A 19,967-nucleotide genomic window follows, 5' to 3' on the forward strand; every position below is an offset into this window, starting at 1 on the left:
TACAGATTTTTTTTCTCCTTAACATTTATGCATTTGAAGAATGACTATAACATCAGAACAATGTATTAATTTAAACAACTATGGACTTCCTAGGTTCACAGGTAAATACTAGGTAAGCAGTTTGCAAACCATTACATGCCCAGGTGACAAAAAATATTCAAAAGTTTATGAGCTCCGTCAAACCTCGGAGTGCAAAACAAGACTGACCATAAGAATCTGAGGCTGCCCATCCAATTATCTAGGATAGGATTGCTTCTTTGTGTGACATGTAGTGGAAATGTGTTTCAGAGATGAGGAGTAGACTGAGATATAACCATCACACAGCATGTGTTATTTATCTTTTTGATGAAGGCTTTGTTCCTTTAGCAGGGTATTTAAAGTACCATTTGCTCTGCGAAGGAAAGTAGGTCAACAAGGGTTGGATCCTTCATGGCTCAAATGGCCAGACACAGATCCTCTCAGAAGATTCTATAGGTGTCAGAGTACAGAGAGAAAGAGAGACGGGGAGACTGTCATTCTGTCCTGATAACTTCAGATTTTTGAGGACACTAATCTTTTTAACTATGAATCTCTGTGGTCTCTGAAGTTGAGTGATATATTTGCACAAATATATCCCAAAAGGAACATTATATTCAATAATGGGTGTGATGAGATATGAGTAATGAGGAATTAAAACTTATTTGAATCAATCGGATGTCTTTGGAAATCAAGTGATCCAGACATAAGGTTTTCTGGACTACTAACCAAACATGACAGTCAAATAAGGAAATATCAGTAAGAGTGTACAGCTCCCTTACCACCATATCTAAATGGAGGACTGTGACACTAACATTTTATGTGAAAATATTTTGTTTATCAAAATTAGCTATGCTACAATGTCATAGGTGCATAGGTAGGTACTAGGCTAGTGGCCTGAGGGCCTATATAAGCCTAGCCAAAAAGGTACCCTAGCTTTCGCCACCCAAGAAAATCATTTTCATGTGCCCTTGTCAAGCAGAGCCACAGAAGTAATCCTTGGAATGAATTTCCTATTTCCCATCTAATCATCAAGATTTTCCTTGAAGAGTGCTAATGAAGAGCTTTGTTTGATATAGATAGGTAGTTTGTTCCAAAGTATGGGAAGTCTCTGGGACAGGAATCTATTCCTCCAGCATGTTCTATTTATTGTTGTGATAAGGTTTAGGTCCCTAGAGCATGTAGCTCAGAGGGATTGGGATTTCTTTAAGTGGAGCATGTCCAACAGCACTGGGTTTGACATAGCTTTATATGTTAGGCAGAGATCGCCTCTGAGTAGGTGATATATAACAGAGTAAAGCTGGAGTTTATTGAGAAGGTCTATGTAGGGCATCTATTTGAGGCCAATAATCCTCTTTGTGAGGCATTTCTGTGGCCTTTCCAGTCATTGTAGATGTCTTGCGAGGTACATACCAAAAGGGGCATTGTACTCTATAATGGGTCTAATGAGTGATGAGTAGCGGGGAACAATTGCCTCTTTTTTCTTGGATGAGAAACCTTTTGTGATGGTGTGCCACATAGAAGGATTTCCTGACTAATGTGGTGATGTGATTATCAAAGGAGAGACTACTGTCCACCTGTGTACAATGGTCTCACTTTCGGTGTTAAGTAGACTACCGGCTATGTGGTAGCTCATGAGTGCAGAGTTTTTACCAAAAGGGATGACAATGCACTTTTTGGCATTGAGCTTGAGGCCATGGCTTTGACACCAGGCATCTGTCTCAGTGAGGCCCTTTTGTAGGATGTCCACATCGTTAGGAGTTTTGATTATGACTCCTAGTTTGCAGTCATCTGTGAACTTCATTAGCCAAAGGCCTTCTGTGTTATCCTGTACTTCAAAGTAGTAGATACAAAACAGGAGAGGACCCAGGACTAAACCCTGTGGTACTCCATTTGTCACTGGTCTGAAGTTGGATTTGGAGTCAGCTACTTTCACAGTGTGGGTTCTGTCAGTGAGCCATTTGGCAACCCATCTTGTGACATAGGGATTTATACCTAGTTTAGTGAGTTTATCTATAACTCCAGAGTGGGGGATGGTGTCAAAAGCCTTGGTGAGATATAGATAAGCTATGTGAACCACCTTACCCTCATCTACAGCTTTGGTGACTGCTTCAAAGAAGTCTATCAGGTTTAGAACCCATGATCTGCCTTTTACAAACCCAAACTGGGTGGGATCCAGAGTTTGGAGATTACCAATGTCTTTGTTTATATGTTCCATGGCCTTGCAGACCAGGCTCGTCAGGCTAATAGTGCAGTAGTTCCCAGGGTCCATGATGGATCCCCCTTTATAGAGTGGGATAAATGTGTCTGTGTGCCATTCAGTGGGCACAAAGCCTGAGGTGAGGCTATGATTGAACATGGTACTTAGTTGGGGTGTCAGTTTGTTCTGTAGTTCATGTAGAATGCAGCCTGGGATGTTGTCAGGTCCCATGAGTGCTGTGTTCTTGGCTTTGGAGAGTGTGGTTTTTACCTGTGCAACCGTGATTACAGGAAAAAATAAACAGCCCTTGCAGGTCTTGAACCCAGGACCCTGCATACTATAGTCACAGCAGTTACCCACTAAGCCATCACAGCTGTCCACATTTACATTTGAGACAATTGTTCTTTCACAGATTATTAACATGGTTTAAACCATGTTAGAGCAGCTGTGAGTCAGGACACGTTATCTCTTCCCTTGTGCTTTTTTCTATACCATTTGTTGAACCAAGTGTATAAAATCACTAGAAAGGCAATCACAACACAAAATCTTAGCACTTTTGTTGATTTCTGTGTAATGAGTCTCTGGTACTATGAGCCATGTTTAAGGCTCTTTAAATCTCACACTGCTGCAATAATCATTTAAGCACACCCACTACTTCATACAGTCATCCATTTAATCTTTTAGCCTTCCTGCCCAAAGACCTTCCAAATAATTTTTTGTTACCCAAGAAACTCCTTGGAAATACAAATGCAGCTCATCAAATGCTGTTATTAGAACTTATTTCTTGTAGGTAGTTGCTGGATTCATCTAACCATCACATGGCATGGATGCATCTAACCATCACATGGCATGGATGCATCTAACCATCACATGGAATGCTAAGTAATTAGGCAGATTTTAGTGGACTGACTGCCACTTGAGGACTGAGTGGTAGCCATGCATTCAAAAGGCAGGAGACAGCTCCTTTCAGGAATTAATCCATGTTCCTTTCCTACAAGACTCAGGGATAAGGGAAGGTCATGGCAGCTACATAAGTATGTGTATGTATGTATGTAGGTATGTGGTTATACATGCATAGATATGTATGTATGTATGTATGTGTGATATATATATATATATATATATATATATATATATATATATATATATATATATATATATATATATATATATATATATATATATATATATTAATATATATTATATATGGTTTCACTTCATAAACGCGAATTGCTAAAATATTGAATTTCAGCAATTCGTGTCCATGAAGCCGAAACCGCTAAATAACAAAAGAAGTGCATAAACGTGAATAGGACTGTCAAATTCATGCTTATGCATTTTTGTTATCACATGGAAGCGTTCGCCTGGGATAGTGTCTGCGCGAGTCTTTTTGTAAACTGTACGGGTGGGTCAGGGTAGGGAGGTGGAGGTATGAGTGCGTATGTTGGCCGTGTGTGATTATTTACTTTTTTACTGTTTCTGTGATCTTGGAGTTAGTATATATAAGTAGGGGGTGTGGGGGGTGCAGGGAGGCTTGCCCCCTGCATATCTATAATGTAGGTGTGTGTCTGTGTGGTGTTATGTTGTATTTCAGTGTTTTGTGGTGTGGGTGTTATGGTTTGTGTGTTGTGTGCTGCATACTGTGTGTTCGATGTAATTTCGTGGTTGTGAGGTGTCGGTGTTTTAATGGTTTCAGCTTTATACTGTCGAAATGCTGAAATTCGATATTTCAGCATTTCGGCAATATGAAGTGAAACCATATACCATATATACACACATATACACAAAAAGAGAGAGAGAGAGGGAGAGGGAGAGATCTAGATAGATATCTATCTATATCTATATCTCTATATGGTACCATTTGTGTGACTGAAAATCAGATGGTAAATCTTCAATTGAGGCTGCATTATATTCAGCTTATTTGGTCGTTGTATGTAGAATCAAGGGGAAACAGATTATCTGTATGTGTGTTTGAATGTGTGCTGATGTTTGTGTGAATGTGTGTTTGCATGAATGTGTGCTGATGTGTGTGTGTGAATGTGCATGTTTGTACGAATGTGTGTGACGGGGGAGATTCAGGTGCTGGGTGAGTTGCTAGCTGTTAATACCAGATCACTAAAAATTGAGCTAAGAAGTTTGTCCTTATTCCTTAAATGTTATGCATTCCTGGAGTTCGTATACATAATTAGCAGGGGCCAGGGAGATACAACCCCACATGGGGATACAGACAGGCTTGCCCCCCCTGCAAAAACACTGTTTTAAATTTTTGTTGTTGTTGTTTTGAGTCATTTGATGATTTGGCTCACTATATTAAAATGGCAATTTAGTGAATTTCGATGTTTCAGTATAGATCCTATTTATATCTATATGCTACCAGCTACATAGGAACAGAAGGTAGGAAAATCATACACGTGCAAGTTATGGATGTTCCAAGCGAAATAGAAAGGTTTAACTTGGGCGCGGAGGAGAATACCTGAGCTATGGATTGATGGTTTAAGGTATGAGTACAGGAGTTGTTTTAAGTAAACAAAGCTCCATTGTCTTTAGGTTCCTACTATTTGTGCTGCACAGGAGACCACTGAGGCATGTAGCCCAATCTCTAAACTGCCCCAAAGCACTGTCTGCTTCTAACTTGCTAAGAGGCACATGGTAGGGAAATAGAGGTTGAGGAAATCAAACCCTGATCAACAGGAAAGAGCTTGTTAACAGCTCGTAGCCTTAATCCTGTCCACTAACTGTTGCATGATCTGCATTTGTGATGACTGTATGTTTCGTTGAACTGCCACTGTCAGACAGTTGTTAAGATAGTGACAATTGTTTTATCTGAGTTAATACTGTGTGGAGGAATTGTAATGAACTGCTCTAAATGTAGGTGGGAAAAGCAGAAGGCACACAGTTCTTAGCTGAAAGTGTTTAATAAATGTCAGGGCATTCATCTGTATGTATCAACAAGACTTCTTCAGAATGCAAAAAGTAAAAAAATAAGCTATTTAAAACTCTCTCCACCACATGACCTTAATTAACCAATAAGCAAATAAACATATAAAAAAAAACATTGACAAGTCATTGCTTAACAATTTCCATTAATAAATTATCAGGGTTACACCAAATAAGAATGCAATTTTAATACACTGATAACAGACATGTTGTCATTAAGACCATGGGATGTAAAAGAATTCAAGCGAATTTGCTATTTTAACTCATTGAATTCAATCAAATCCTCCCACAGCCCACCATGAATATCTATGTGGACAATGTCCAAACCAAAAAACAAAAACGTGTGAGTCTTGTATACAAAGTGTGTTCATATATTTGGTGCCTGAACCTCCACTGCATTTTACCCACATAGAAGGAACAACATTCACTTCATGAAGCAATGTATACAACACCCCTTGTGTTACAGTTACAATAATAGAAGGGCCTATGATCCTATGACCTGAGATGATGACCATTAATACCGATTCCCTCAGTCTCATATACAAACTTACACATAGAAGAAGCACCACACTCAAGTTCATTTTTTTGTTTTCATGTGGGACATAGAGAAAGTATAATCACTTTCCAAAAACTGTTGGATTCTCCCCTTCTAAATACTAACTGGAGTACATCACCAATAATTCTTGTGTACTTCTCAAAATAAGAGATCTTTTACACCCCCTGGTGTTAATGACTTTTTCTTTTTTACTGCCAGGGTTATGCCCTACTTGAAATTTTAATTAAGCACAATGACTGAACAGCTGATGGCCACAGCAATTGATTTGGACAACATACTTAAACAGGATCTTGCATTTCTATGTAACATGGGGGATTACCAGAACATTTTTTTTAAATGTGGATAAAGAGGTTCAATGTCAAAAAGAGAAGAAATTGGAGACAGATCTGTTGGCTTATATGCATGGAACAGTCTACCCTAAACTGAAGGGCTTTGAGACCCCGGGGAATCTAAAACTCTTAGTGCCTCTGTTCCCTCACTCAAACAGTTGCTGATGAAGAATTTCACCCTTTAGGAAGACTCCCTCCCAGGCATTCAGAAATGATAAGGAACAAGCAGAATCACCAGGGGAATGAGGCAGGAACAACACTGGAATGACCCTGGTTGGGAGAATCACCGGACTTATTCCAGAAGTGGTCAGACAAGAGAAAGAACTGAGTTTTTCTACAGCTTAGTTTTGTGGATTCCTTGGAGAATACAGACCCAAGTTTGGTACACAACACCACAAGTGACTTTATTTTGTATAACTTTATTTTTAATGGTTATGGAACTGAACATGCGGACCTTTTCAGTAAAGGTCTTAATTTTGTACCTACAACTTGTTCTAATATTTTTTATTTAGTTATTGACCTGAGGTTGTTGTTGAGAAAAATAAATTTTAGGTTGCTGTTTTATGGCAGTAACATGGTAAGTTTTGCCCCAAGCCTTTTATTAGAAAGAGTCTTTTCAACCCACCCCTACCTTTGCTTTTGGTTTTGTTTGAGAAGCTCTATAAGTTTGAGTTTCATAATATTTTAGCTTAATACTAGGACTAAAACAGCTGGAACTTAACTGACACTGAATTTAAACTATTGAAATCTCTAAGTCAGGATAAACGGATGCAAGTGATGAAACCTGACAAAAGCTGGATATTGTTATTATGACCAAGGTGAACTATTTGCACACTCATATTTTTGATGACCAGTTTTGAGACGTCTCTGAATGTTGTGCATTTATCATACAAAAAGATTTTTACTTCATGATTTACTTATGCAAGGCCAGATAAAAAGAAATACACCCGAGGGTGCCATTTATTTTTGGACTGTCTAAAATTCATAAAAGCATAACTGACCTCCTGTGAGGCTGATAGTGGACTACAGTAAATCCAAAATTCATCCTTTAGCGAAGTATGTGGATATTAAACTGAAGCCTTTTGTTGAGCAGTTTAAATATTTATGTCAAGATTCATAGGATTTTCTAAACAAGCTTAAAGATGTAGAGTTCTCTGATGATTTTGTTCTTTTAACTGTAGATGTTAATCTATTCAATGTTATACCTCACTGTGTTGGACTGGAATGGTTTTATGAGTTCATGTGTGAATGCGTAACTTTAAGTCATGATGAGATAAGTACTTTAAACACACTTATAGAATTGGTGCTGTAAAACAAGTTTGTTTTTCTGAATTGACAATACTTTTTACAAAAGAAGGGCATTGCCATGGGTGCATCTCATGACAGGGTGTCAAACATAAAAAAGTTTTCAAAAAAGAAACATGAACTTCATAAAAGTAACCAAGAATGTCTTAGTGAAGATTCTTTGGTTACTTTTATCAAGTTCATGTTTCTTTTTTGAAAACTTTTTTATGTTTGACACCCTGTCTACACTAAGTGGACATTTATTTATGCTTTTAATGTAATACAACTTTAAAGGTGAAGGTGTGTCAGTGGGTTCAATTAAGGTAGCTGTTTGTAATTTTGTAACACCCCCCCCCTTTTTTTGGGTTTTAAATTGTGTTTGATGATTTTTTCCTTTGTTTGAAGAAGTCTTCCTATTAAGGGAGACGAAAAGCGCTTTACTTTTACATTTTCTAATAAATCTTTGGAGTTTTGCACCTGCTGGTTCGGAACCTTTTGGTTTGTTTTTTGACAGTTTGTTTTTCTTCAGTTTTGGACTTGTACGTATATTTACCCACAGGTGGTATCCCTTGGACTTGGTTCTTAAGATATATGATGAAGTCAAGTCCAAAAGGGAAAATGGGATTTTTTGCCGTATTTTGCAACAAGAAGGTCCCAAGGAAATGTTTGCTCCCAAAAGAAGGGTTACATCTAGACGCACCACCTCTTTTGTCATAAAATACACAGTGGAGCAAAATGAGAATTTTGAGGTACTAAAAAGAAACTGGGTACTTTTCTCTTTTTGAGAAGTACACAGGAATTATTGGTGATGTAGCCTAGTTAGTATTTAGAAGGGAAAAATTCCTTGAACAGTTTTTGGAAAGTAATGATACTTTCTCTACGTCCCACACAACTAAGAACAATATGGGACGTTTAGGTGTGGTGCTTGTTGTTTGTGTATAAAACTGATGGGATCTGTATTAATGGTCATTATCTCAGCTCCTTCTATTATTGTAATTGTAACACAAGGGGTGTTATATATGTTGCTTTATGCACTGAATGTAGTTCCTTCTATGTGGGTAAAACCTAATATACGAACACAGTTTGAATAGTAGAAACAAGAACATAAACAATGTTCTGTTTAAGCACATCTCTGAATATTCTACTCACAAGTTTTTTTTTTAGTTTGGACATTGTTCACAGAGATATTAGTGGTGGGCTCTGGCAGGATTTGATTGAATTCAGTGAGTTAAAAAGGGAAATTCACTTGAATTTTTTACACCCCTGATCTTCATGACAATTTGTCTATTATCAGTGTATTAAAGTTGCATTCTTATTTACTGTAACCCTAATAATTAATGGGAATTGTTTTGGTTATTTAAGCAATGATTTGTCACAGGTATTTTTTTTTTATGTTCATTTGTTTACTGATTAATTAAGGTCATGTGCTGGGGAGAGGCACTTTTAAATAGCTTATTTTTTTTACTTTTTGTATTCTTAAGAAGTTTTGTTGTTACATACGGATGAAAGTGCTCAATTTCATTAAACACTTTCAGCTAACAAATGTGTGCCTTTTGTTTTTCCCACCTACATTGTTTGGATTTAGTTCATTGGTTCTTGGTTTTTGGTGCTATAGCTGCTCGAAACATGCCTGACAAAAACAAGCTGAAATGCTGCACTGTGGCACTTATTTAATTGAAGGATTCATGTGATCACAGGCATATGTCTAAGGTGTACACAGTACAAGCACAGTAATTAGATGCCATGTGTGTGCATGTGGGTATGGGTTTGTGTAGGCATGTGTTGGGATTACACTCGGTTCCATTATGAATGTGTTGCATACCATTATGCGAGTCTGACAACCACAGACTGAAATACATTACTGAGGCCATTCATTCATTCATTAATTCATCTGAGTACATATATCTGAAATGTTCACAGTTAAAGCAACCATAATTGTTCGGCAGAACTGTGTGGAGGTATTCCAGTTTGTTGCACAGAAAGAAATGAGATTAAATAAATTGCTGTCGCCATTATTCATTCATTTGATCATAGTCAAATGTGAGGTACAGACACAGTCAGTGAAGTAGTTGTAATTGGTCGGCATATCTGTGGCATGCATGTGTGTACACAGGGGTTGCACTGTGCATGTCTGACAGGAATAAGCTGAACTATATCATCATGGCCGTTACATCTATATCTACATATCGAGATATGCAGCACAAATGTTGTAATGCTTTCTGCACTACAACTAGCTTACCTAACAGCTACAAACACCATTTGTGGCAATACTAATGATGCAGCTATTACAGCAGGAAGCTGTATTGATGTAACTAGGGCATTTGAGAAAGTTAAACACACCCTTCTACTTTACTATGTAGCCAGAGTTAATTTTGGTGATAAAGTACTATGTTGGTTCCAAAACTACTTAAAGGATAGAACTCTGTAGGTATATGCCAACAATTCCCTTTGAGCTCAGGCTGTTCTAAAAACTGGAGTGTCATATGGCTTGGTCCTAGGGTCACTACTGTTCATCCTGTTCATCAGTGACCTCAGCCAGGATCTTACATTTTTTAATCTCATTCTGAATGCAGATGACATGTTGTTACTCAAATCCAGTAGAACATATAACACCAAACTAATAATCAATGTAATTTTTTAAAACTCTGTAACTGGACTATGACAAACATGTTGCTTATCAATCCTTAGAAAACCACCCTTGTGGTATTTTCAACACAAAGGAAATTAGCAACAACTCAACCACTGATAGTATTATTGCTACAGAAAGTAGCAATAATACTATCCTCCAAATCACTGGACAAACATACAATACCTAGGACTTTTCCAGTACCCATAGCTCAACTTTTCTGCACATGCAGATAAAAATCATCACAAAGTCATTCCAACTTAAACTATGCTACTGCATCTATTACCTCATATCACTCAATGCTATGATAGTTATAACTAGAAATATACTTGTAACAAAGTTTGAGTCTTGCCTCCCCTGTTATGCTTTATGCTTTTACTCAGCCTTTAATGAATAAAAGCTTTAGTCTCTTGAAACACAGGATATGTAGGTTTGTAAACTTAACAGACCCTACAAAACACCAGTGTGATGTACTCAAGTCTATAGACTGACTCCTTATCAGACTCGGAGCAACACTTCTCATCTGTACACTCATAATTAAGAAAATAACTTAGGATACCCACCTAATGAAAATAACATTCCAGCTTACAGAACAAACCTACTCCCTAGGAGATAATGAAGAAGAAAATTGTTTGTTAGACCCTCTTTTTAAGAAAAACATTAGAGAAAGACCTTTTTTTCAAACTGGGTCCTGCTACATGGAACAAAATAACAAATGACTAAGAAATCAAAAGCCCTAAACACCATTCTAAACGGTATCAAACACCATTCTAACTGTATTAAACACCATTCTAAACTGTATCAAACACCATTCTAACTGTATTAAACACCATTCTAAACTGTATCAAACACCATTCTAAACTGTATTAAACACCATTCTAAACTGTATCAAACACCATTCTAAACTGTATTAAACACCATTCTAAACTGTATTAAACACCATCCTAAACTGTATCAAACACCATTCTAAACTGTATTAAACACCATCCTAAACTGTATCAAACACCATTCTAAACTGTATCAAACACCATTCTAAACTGTATTAAACACCATTCTAAACTGTATTAAACACCATTCTAAACTGTATCAAACACCATTCTAACTGTATCAAACACCATTCTAAACTGTATCAAACACCATTCTAACTGTATTAAACACCATTCTAAACTGTATCAAACACCATTCTAAACTGTATTAAACACCATTCTAAACTGTATCAAACACCATTCTAAACTGTATCAAACACCATTCTAAACTGTATTAAACACCATTCTAAACTGTATTAAACACCATTCTACACTGTTTTAAACACCATTCTAAACTGTATTAAACACCATTCTAAACTGTATTAAACACCATCCTAAACTGTATTAAACACCATTCTACACTGTATTAAACCCCATTCTAAACTGTATTAAACACCATCCTAAACTGTATCAAACACTATTCTAACTGTATTAAACACCATTCTAAACTGTATCAAACACCATTCTAAACTGTATTAAACACCATTCTAAACTGTATTAAACACCATTCTAAACTGTATCAAACACCATTCTAAACTGTATTAAACACCATTCTAAACTGTATCAAACACCATTCTAACTGTATCAAACACCATTCTAACTGTATCAAACACCATTCTAACTGTATCAAACACCATTCTAAACTGTATCAAACACCATTCTAACTGTATCAAACACCATTCTAAACTGTATTAAACACCATTCTACACTGTTTTAAACACCATTCTAAACTGTATTAAACCCATTCTAAACTGTATAAAAACATCTTCAGAATGAAGCCAGTTGTACCATTTTATGGACACAGTACAATCACCACCACCAGCAGTATGAAAAGCCCTCTGATGACTAGAGAGCTACTGCAAGTGCAAATGCAGCAAATACTGCAACATGTAAATACTGCAACATGTAAATGCTGTAAATACTGCAACATGTAAATGGTGCAAATATTGCAACACGTAAATGCTGTAAATATTGTGACATCTAAATGCAGCAAATGCTTCTTCCAGATTTTCCCAGTTAGGGGTCGCTACAGTGGATCATCTGTCTGCTCATGATTGGCGGTGGAGTTTTACAGTTTTGAGTTTCCAGCCTGGAACGCAACCTTCCACAGAAGGCACACACATTCATGCACTAATACCTAGGGCCAATTTAGAGTATCCAATCCACCTACAGCATTTCTCTGGGATGTGGGAGGAAACAAGAACACCCAGAGGAAACCCACATGACCACACGGAGGACATGCAGACTCCGCACAGAAGGCACCCCAGTTGAGGATCGAACCCCAGAACCACTTGCTGTGAGGCAGCAATGCTAACCGCTGCATCACCACAGCCACCCTAACAAGTGCAGCAAATACTGCAACATGTAAATGAAGGAAATACTGCAACAAATACTGCAACATGTAGATGCTGCAAATACTGTACTATTGTATAACTGCACTATCACTGTATTACAATTGTACCTTGCAGTTTACTGCATGACTGTCATACAAATACACTGTTCGTGTATTCCAACCTTTTAAAAATCTACCCTACAATTTAGTTCATAGGTTGGTACTAGGCTATCAGCTCTAGGGCCTATACAAGCCTAGCCATAACAATTCCCTGGCTATTTCTTCCCACAATATTTACTTCCCTGGACCTCTGTCTAACAGGGCGACTGATGTGATCCCTGGGGTGAATTTCCTATCTCCCATCCAATCATCAAGGTTTCATTTGAAGAGGGCCAAAGAGGCGCTCTGTTTGACATGTATGGGCAGTCTATTCCAGAGTCTGGGGAGTCTCTCGGTCAGGAACCTATCCCTCCAGCATGTTTTGTTCATTGTGATGACAAGGTTTAGGTCCCTGGAGCATGTGGATCTGAGGGGTTGGGATTTAAGTGTAGCATGTCCAACAGCTCTGGGTTTGACATGGCCTTGTATGTAAAGCAGAGATCGCCTCTGAGTAGACGATATGTGACAGAGTATAGCTGAAGTTTTTTTAGACGGTCAGCATAGGTCATCTGCTGTAGGCCTGCGATTCTCTTAGGGAGGTATTTCTGCAGCCTTTCCAGTTGTTGCAGATGTCTTGAGAAGTACATACCAAACGGGGCATTGTATTCTATAATGGGTCTAATGAGGGATGAGTAGAGTGGGACAATGACCTCCTTTTTTCTGGATGAAAAGCCCTTAGTGATGAGGTGTGCCACATAGAAGAATTTCCTGACTGTTGTTGCGATGTGGTTATCGTAGGTGAGACCACTGTCCACTTATGTCCCTAAGTCTCTTATCACACATTTGGTGTTTAGTGTACTGCCACCTATGTGGTAATTCATGAGTACATGTTTTTTCCCAAAGGGGATAACTATACATTTCTTGGAATTGAGCTTGAGCCCATGGCTCTGGCACCAAGCATCTGTTTCTGTAAGGCCCTTTTGTAGAATATCCACATCATTTGGGGATTCAATACTAGCTCCCAGTTTGCAATCATCTATGAACATTGTTAGCCAGATTCCCTTAGTGTTGGCCTGTACTTCAGAGAAGTAGATGCCAAACAAGAGCGGTCCCAGAACTGAACCCTGAGGTACTCCACTTGTCTGGAGCTGGATTTGGAGTCAGCTACCTTTACAGTGTGGGTTCTGTCAGTAAGCCAGTTGGCAATCCATTGGGTGTCTTAGGGATTAATGCCCAGCTTAGTATGTTTATCTATGATTCCAGAGTGCGGGATGGTGTCGAAGGCCTTGGCAAGGCCCAGATAGGCTGTGTGGACCACCTTACCCTTGTCCACAGCTCTGGAGACTGATTCAAAGAAGTCAATCAGGTTCAGGAGACAAGATTGGCCCTTCATGAACCCAGTCACAGCCCTTAAGGCTAAACAACACACCTGATACACTTGTAATAGGTGACTCTATCGTCAGGCACACTGACGTCCCGCTCACCAGGCTGAACAAGGAGAAGGTCACAGTGAGCTGCCTGTCGGGCACTAGGATCCACCACATAACACAAGCACTCAGGTCACTCCAAGGCAAGTACAGATATGACTCAGTCATTGTCCATGCTGGTGTGAATGACGTGAGACGTACCTCCCTGGACTACATAAAAAGAGACATAGAGGAGCTCTCTGAGCATGTGGCCCAGGCCGGTATGACCCTGACCTTGAGTAGCATCTTACCCTCACCAAGAATGATGCCACAATATGAAGACAAGATGATAAATTTCAGCAATTGGCTTAAGTATTGGTGTCATTCAAAGGGGATCCAATGCCTGTCAGCCTGGGATGACATGCTCGACAAGCCACGATGCTTCGCTAGGGATGGCTTGCACCTGTCACCTCTGGGCTTTCGGATATTGGCAAAGGCTCTTGCTACCCCCATAGTGCCTTTTTTAGGCAAGGCTCAAAAGACAAACCCACCTCCATAGGTATCACAAGGATAAGAAACTAAGAGTAATGCTACTCAATGCCAGAAGTCTAAACCTCAAGATGCACGCACTCAAAACTCTCCTTAGCATGGAGAACATCAATATCTGTGCAGTAACAGAAACCTGGTTCAAGGTTCCCGAGAGCACCCCAGCACTACCAGGTTATACCTCATACCATGCTTTTCGGCCCCAAACTTGGACCGAACCACAAAAGGAGGGAGTATCAATATTCGTCAAAGATACCCACACCTCCAGGTTGGTGGCACAGCACGAAGCATCAGAGACTATCCATGTGCAACTAACAGTGGGTAAAACTGCCTTCCAGTTTATAGCCTGCTACAGACCACCCTCCCAAACCCAGGAACCACACTCGGCCTTCCTGAAAACACTGGAAAATATGAAGGTCTCTCCAAACACCATTATATTGGGCGACTTCAACTACCCAAACATAGACTGGGAGCATTACTCTAGCTCCAACACCTAGCCCAAAGGTTCCTAGAATTTATAAACTCAAATGCTATGGAACAACTTGTTACCACTCCCACAAGAGGGGAAAACATACTGGACCTGATCATCACCAACATGGGGACTCTATGCTCCAGACCAGAAGTGTATCCCTCACTGGTAAGATCAGACCATAAACTAATCTCACTGGATATTCACATCCTGACTCCACCCCTGCCCAGAAAACCACAGTGAAAAACTTCTCTAAAGCAAATTTCACACTCCTCAAAACTGAGGTGGAATCCTTCAAAGCCCCGGACCCTGTGGAAAATATGTCCCAGACCACAGAATCCTTTATAAACGCATTCTATGAACACCTTCAGGAATGCATGGATCATGCAGCCCCAAATAAAACCAAGACCCAATCCTCCAAAGGCAGATGTCCTGTCTGGTGGACCCCAGCCATAAACAAACTATACAATAGAAGGAGGAAGCTACTAAATGATAGAGCAAAATCCCAAAAAGGGAAGGCATCTCTGATTAGTATCAGCAAAAAAATACGGGCACTCATAAAATCATAAGGCCAGCTTCGAGAGAACAATTGCACAGGGCACTAAGGATAATCACAAGGCTTTCTTTAGTTATGTTAGGAACCTGGGTGGTAATTCCCAGATATGCTCAGAATTAGTCCAAAATGACAAAAAATACACCAAACCCACAGACATTGCCAACATCCCAGCTGACAGGTTCAGTGCAAACTCCCCCCCCCTCCCCACCAAAAGGGCAAATATCTATCCCAGCAGAGTGCTGCCCCCCTGACATCTCAGATGCTCAGGTAAGAGCCGCCCTCTCCAAAGCAAAAAACTCAGCATCAATGGGACCAGACGGTGTCCCGGGCTGCATCCTACATGAACTCCAAGAAGAGCTAAACCCAAACATAAAACTACTGCTCAATCTCAGCCTTACTACAGGATATGTACCCAAAGAGTGGCTTAGAGCAACAGTGGTCCCTCTCCACAAAGATGGTGCCTCAACGGATCCTGGAAACTATTGCCCCATAAGCCTGACTAGCTTGGTCTGTAAAGCTATGGAAAGGATCATCATGGACCTCATAAATAAAGATATTGGGGACCTACAGACACTGGATCCTACCCAGTTCGGCTTTGTTAAGGGCAGATCCTGCCTCTTAAACCTCGTTGATTTCTTTGAAACAGTCACCAAGGCCATTGACGAGGGGAAGGTGGTCCACACAGCCTACCTGGACCTCGCAAAAGCCTTCGATACAATACCCCACTCGGGCATTATAGATAAGCTCACCAGCTTAAATATAAACCCCTATGTCACTAGATGGGTTGCAAACTGGCTCAAGGACAGAACCCACATGGTTAGAATTGCTGGAGCCATGTCAGACTCCAAACCAGTTACAAGTGGCGTCCCACAAGGCTCAGTCCTGGGACCTCTCTTGTTTGGTATATATTTCTCGGAGGTACAGGCCAACATGGAAGGACTGCGGCTGACCAAGTTCGCAGATGACTGCAAACTGGGCACCATAATCGACTCTCCAGCCGACACAAGCATCCTCCAAAAGGGCCTCATAGAAACAGACAACTGGTGCCAGACCCATGGCCTCAGGTTAAACACCAAAAAGTGTATAGTCATCCCCTTTGGCAAAAACAAAGTGCCCACAAATTACCACATAGGTGGTAATCCATTAAGTACAGAAGAAGTAATTAGGGACCTGGGGACCCAAGTTGATAGCAATCTCTCATTTGACAACCACATGGCCAAAGTGGTTAGAAAAACATTTTATATAGCCCACCTAATCATGAAGGGATTCACATCTAGATCAGGGGAGGTCATCGTGCCTCTTTACTCATCCCTCATCAGGCCCATAATTGAGTACAATGCCCCTTTTGGTATGTACCTTACCAGACACCTGCAGCAACTGGAAAGACCCCAAAAGTACCTCACCAAGAGGATCAAAGGGCTCAAACAGATGCCATATGCTACCCGGTTAAAGAAACTCCAGCTCTACTCAGTGGCATACCGCCTGTTCAGAGGTGATCTGTGCCCGATGTATAAAGCCATGTCCAACCCGGAATTAATGGACATGCTGCACCTCAGAAAATCCAAATCCCATCGAGCTATGAGCTTGAGAGACTTGAACCTCAGCACTGAAATAAATAGGACATGCTGGAGGGACAGATTCATAGCCCTGAGGCTCCATTCACTCTGGAATAAAATCCCAGTCCAGATTAGGCAGAGTCCCTCATTGACTCTCTTCAAGAGGAATCTTGATGAGTGGATGGGACATCATAGGTTTACCCCGGGTATCACTTCTGTGTCACTGTTAGACAGAGGCACAGTATACTAACCTCGAAAAAGGGCATAGCAAAATTAATTTAAAATGGGTGGCGAAAGGCAAACACATTTTGGCTAGGCTTATAAATGCCCTAGGGCAGATATCCTAGTATGAACCTATAGGTTCATACTAGGCTATCTGCCCTACCTCTGTCTAGTAGTGACACAGAGATGAGAATACAGTCAGTGAGGGGCTCTGTTATTTCTGTGTTGAGGTTTAAGTCACTTGTTCTACATCCCAAATGGGGCATTCTCTTGATCTAGATGTGAAACCCTTCATGATATTCAGCAGTGTGGGTTGTGGTTTGTGAGATTAATTTATGGTCTGATCTTTTGTCCCCATGTTTGTGATGATCGAATGGTGACTAGTTGTTCCATTGCCTATGAAACTGGGTGGGGTCCAGTGTTTAAAGGTTGACAATGTCTTTGTTTATAAGTTCCGTGATAATACGTTCCATGGCCTTGCAGATCAGGCTCATCAGACTGATGGGGTGGTAGTTCCCAGGATCCAAGGTGGATCCCCCCCTTGTGGAGTGGGATAACTGTAACTGTGTGCCACTCAGTTGGCACAAAGCCTGAGGTGAGGCTATGATTAAACATGACACTTAGGTGAGGTTCCAGTTCATTTTGTAGTTCATGTAGTATACAGCCTGGGATGTCATCTGGTCCAATGGATGCTGTATTATTAGCTTTGGATTGTGCATTTTTTACCTGTGTGGCCATTATTACCACAATTTGGCAATCTTTTGGTATTGAGATGGGCCCTTTAGGGAGTGAGGGGGGTGAAGTTGGCATTGAATTGATCTGCCAGGATATTGGCAATATCCCTGGGATCAGTATATGTAATGCCATTCTGTTGTAGCTCAGAGCAGATCTTGAGCATTGCCATTTAGATTCTTTACATAGTTATAGAATGCTTTGTGGTTGTCTGTGGAATCTTTGGCAATTTTATTTTCGTAACTAGGTTTGGAGTATTTTATGAGGGATCTCAGCTTCTTACTGAGGCTGGTAAGGGAGCTTTTTGCAGCCTGGGATTTTCCACTTTTCTGCAACAGTTTCTTCCTTTTGTTGTAAAGTTTGTTTATGGCAGGGGACCACCAGATTGGCTTCCTTTTTTTTTGGAGAAGAGACTCTTGATTCTATTTGGGATGGCATGATTCATGCATGAGTGGATGTGCCCATACAGTGCCTTAGTGTAGTGAATGTTTCCCACTATCTTTAAATGTGCCTTGCAATTTATTGTATGTTTGTCACCCTCTTGCAAATTATTGTATGTCTGTTGCCTTCTAGGTCCAGGTTGTGACTGAAAAGTGTCAATATACCAGATCATCAACCAAGTTAGCAAATAAGTAAATAGATAAATGTAAGAACCAAAATCAAATGCACCAGTGCCACAAGCCATATGACCAAACTCTCAAGAAGTCCACAAGGTAGTGAAATAAAGAACTCCATTAGAGTTAACCACTGTCATCCCCTGGTGCATTTCATTTTGGTTATTAGTTTCTTGGCACTCAAAGCTCCTCTGGGTTTGTGCCTGGTTCCAAATAAATTTATTTACTTTCCATTCATTTGCTTTATCATAGTTCATCATCTAAAGTACATCTCTGTCAGCTTTTACCATTAGTCAAATCTCTTTTTACATTCCTAATGAAAATATAATGTCATGCTCTCTTTCTTCACACTTAATAGTTTCCAAATGTCATCCATCCCCATGGTACTGAGGGCATAAAGCCCGTTCTGCACCCCAATGAACTGGGTTCAGTTAACAGCACAGGTGCTGGTGAGACCAGATGTAGGGATTAACAGTTTATTCAGAATTAAAAAAAATCCAGCTGGGAGTGGGCTGCAACTCCAGAAGGGAAACCATACACCAGTTCTTTTTAATGATGTTTTTTGAATTCTGAGTGGATTGTACTTTTTCCAGGTTGTTTTTGTTTCTCCATTTGTTCTCCTTTTATGGGCTTAACAGTTTCCAAGTGTCATCCAGCCTCATGGTGCTGAGGGATAAAGCCCTTTCCTGCACCCCAATGACCTCTGTTCAGTTAGTAGTATGGGTGTTGGTGAGACCAGATGGGTGTATAAGAGTATGCAGCCAGTGCCAGCTTAATCATCCTGGGGAATGGGAGGGCAGCATGGGTGCTGTGAGATGAGATAGAGGATATGAATGATGGGCCAATAACAGCTCGATCATCCCAGAAGGCAGGAGGGCATCACAGGTGCAAGACTAGATGGGAGGATAGGAGTGAGTGGCCCATGCCAACATGGTATTCCTGGGGGACAAGAGGGCAGCATGAGTGCTAGTGAGACCAGATGTGGTGATAGGAGTGAATGGCCAATGCCAGTTTGCTCATCCTGGGGGACAGTAAGCTTCCTAGGTTCACTACAATTGTAGCATTAAGAGTCTAGGTGGCTGCACATTGCAAGTTATGTACTGCTTGGTTGAGCAGTTGCACATTTGCTGAAACTCACATGCACCCCATGTAGGCAATGACTGCAGGGCTCACTTGGCTGCCATGGGGTGAACAGGAGATCATACAAACTCCCTGGCTGCAGAACAATGCTGCACCAGCAACCTTGATCTCTTCACCTGTCCCAGAAATGAGAGATGTTGAGCCTGGGAGAGGATAAGATGTCTCTGGTACAGCTGGTAAAAGACTTGAGAAGCCAGTGGCAGCTTATGGTTAACTGTGAGCGGGCACAGAAAAGCTTTCCAATGTCTTTCTTTATTCTGTCTAATATGAGCTTATGATGAAGGTTTGAAGAAATTCCTGTACTGCGTTTGAACAGGCTTCT

Source organism: Protopterus annectens, chromosome 7.part0 (genome assembly GCF_019279795.1).
Source record: "Protopterus annectens isolate FY-2018-M chromosome 7.part0, PAN1.0, whole genome shotgun sequence".
Lineage (NCBI taxonomy): Eukaryota > Metazoa > Chordata > Ceratodontiformes > Protopteridae > Protopterus > Protopterus annectens.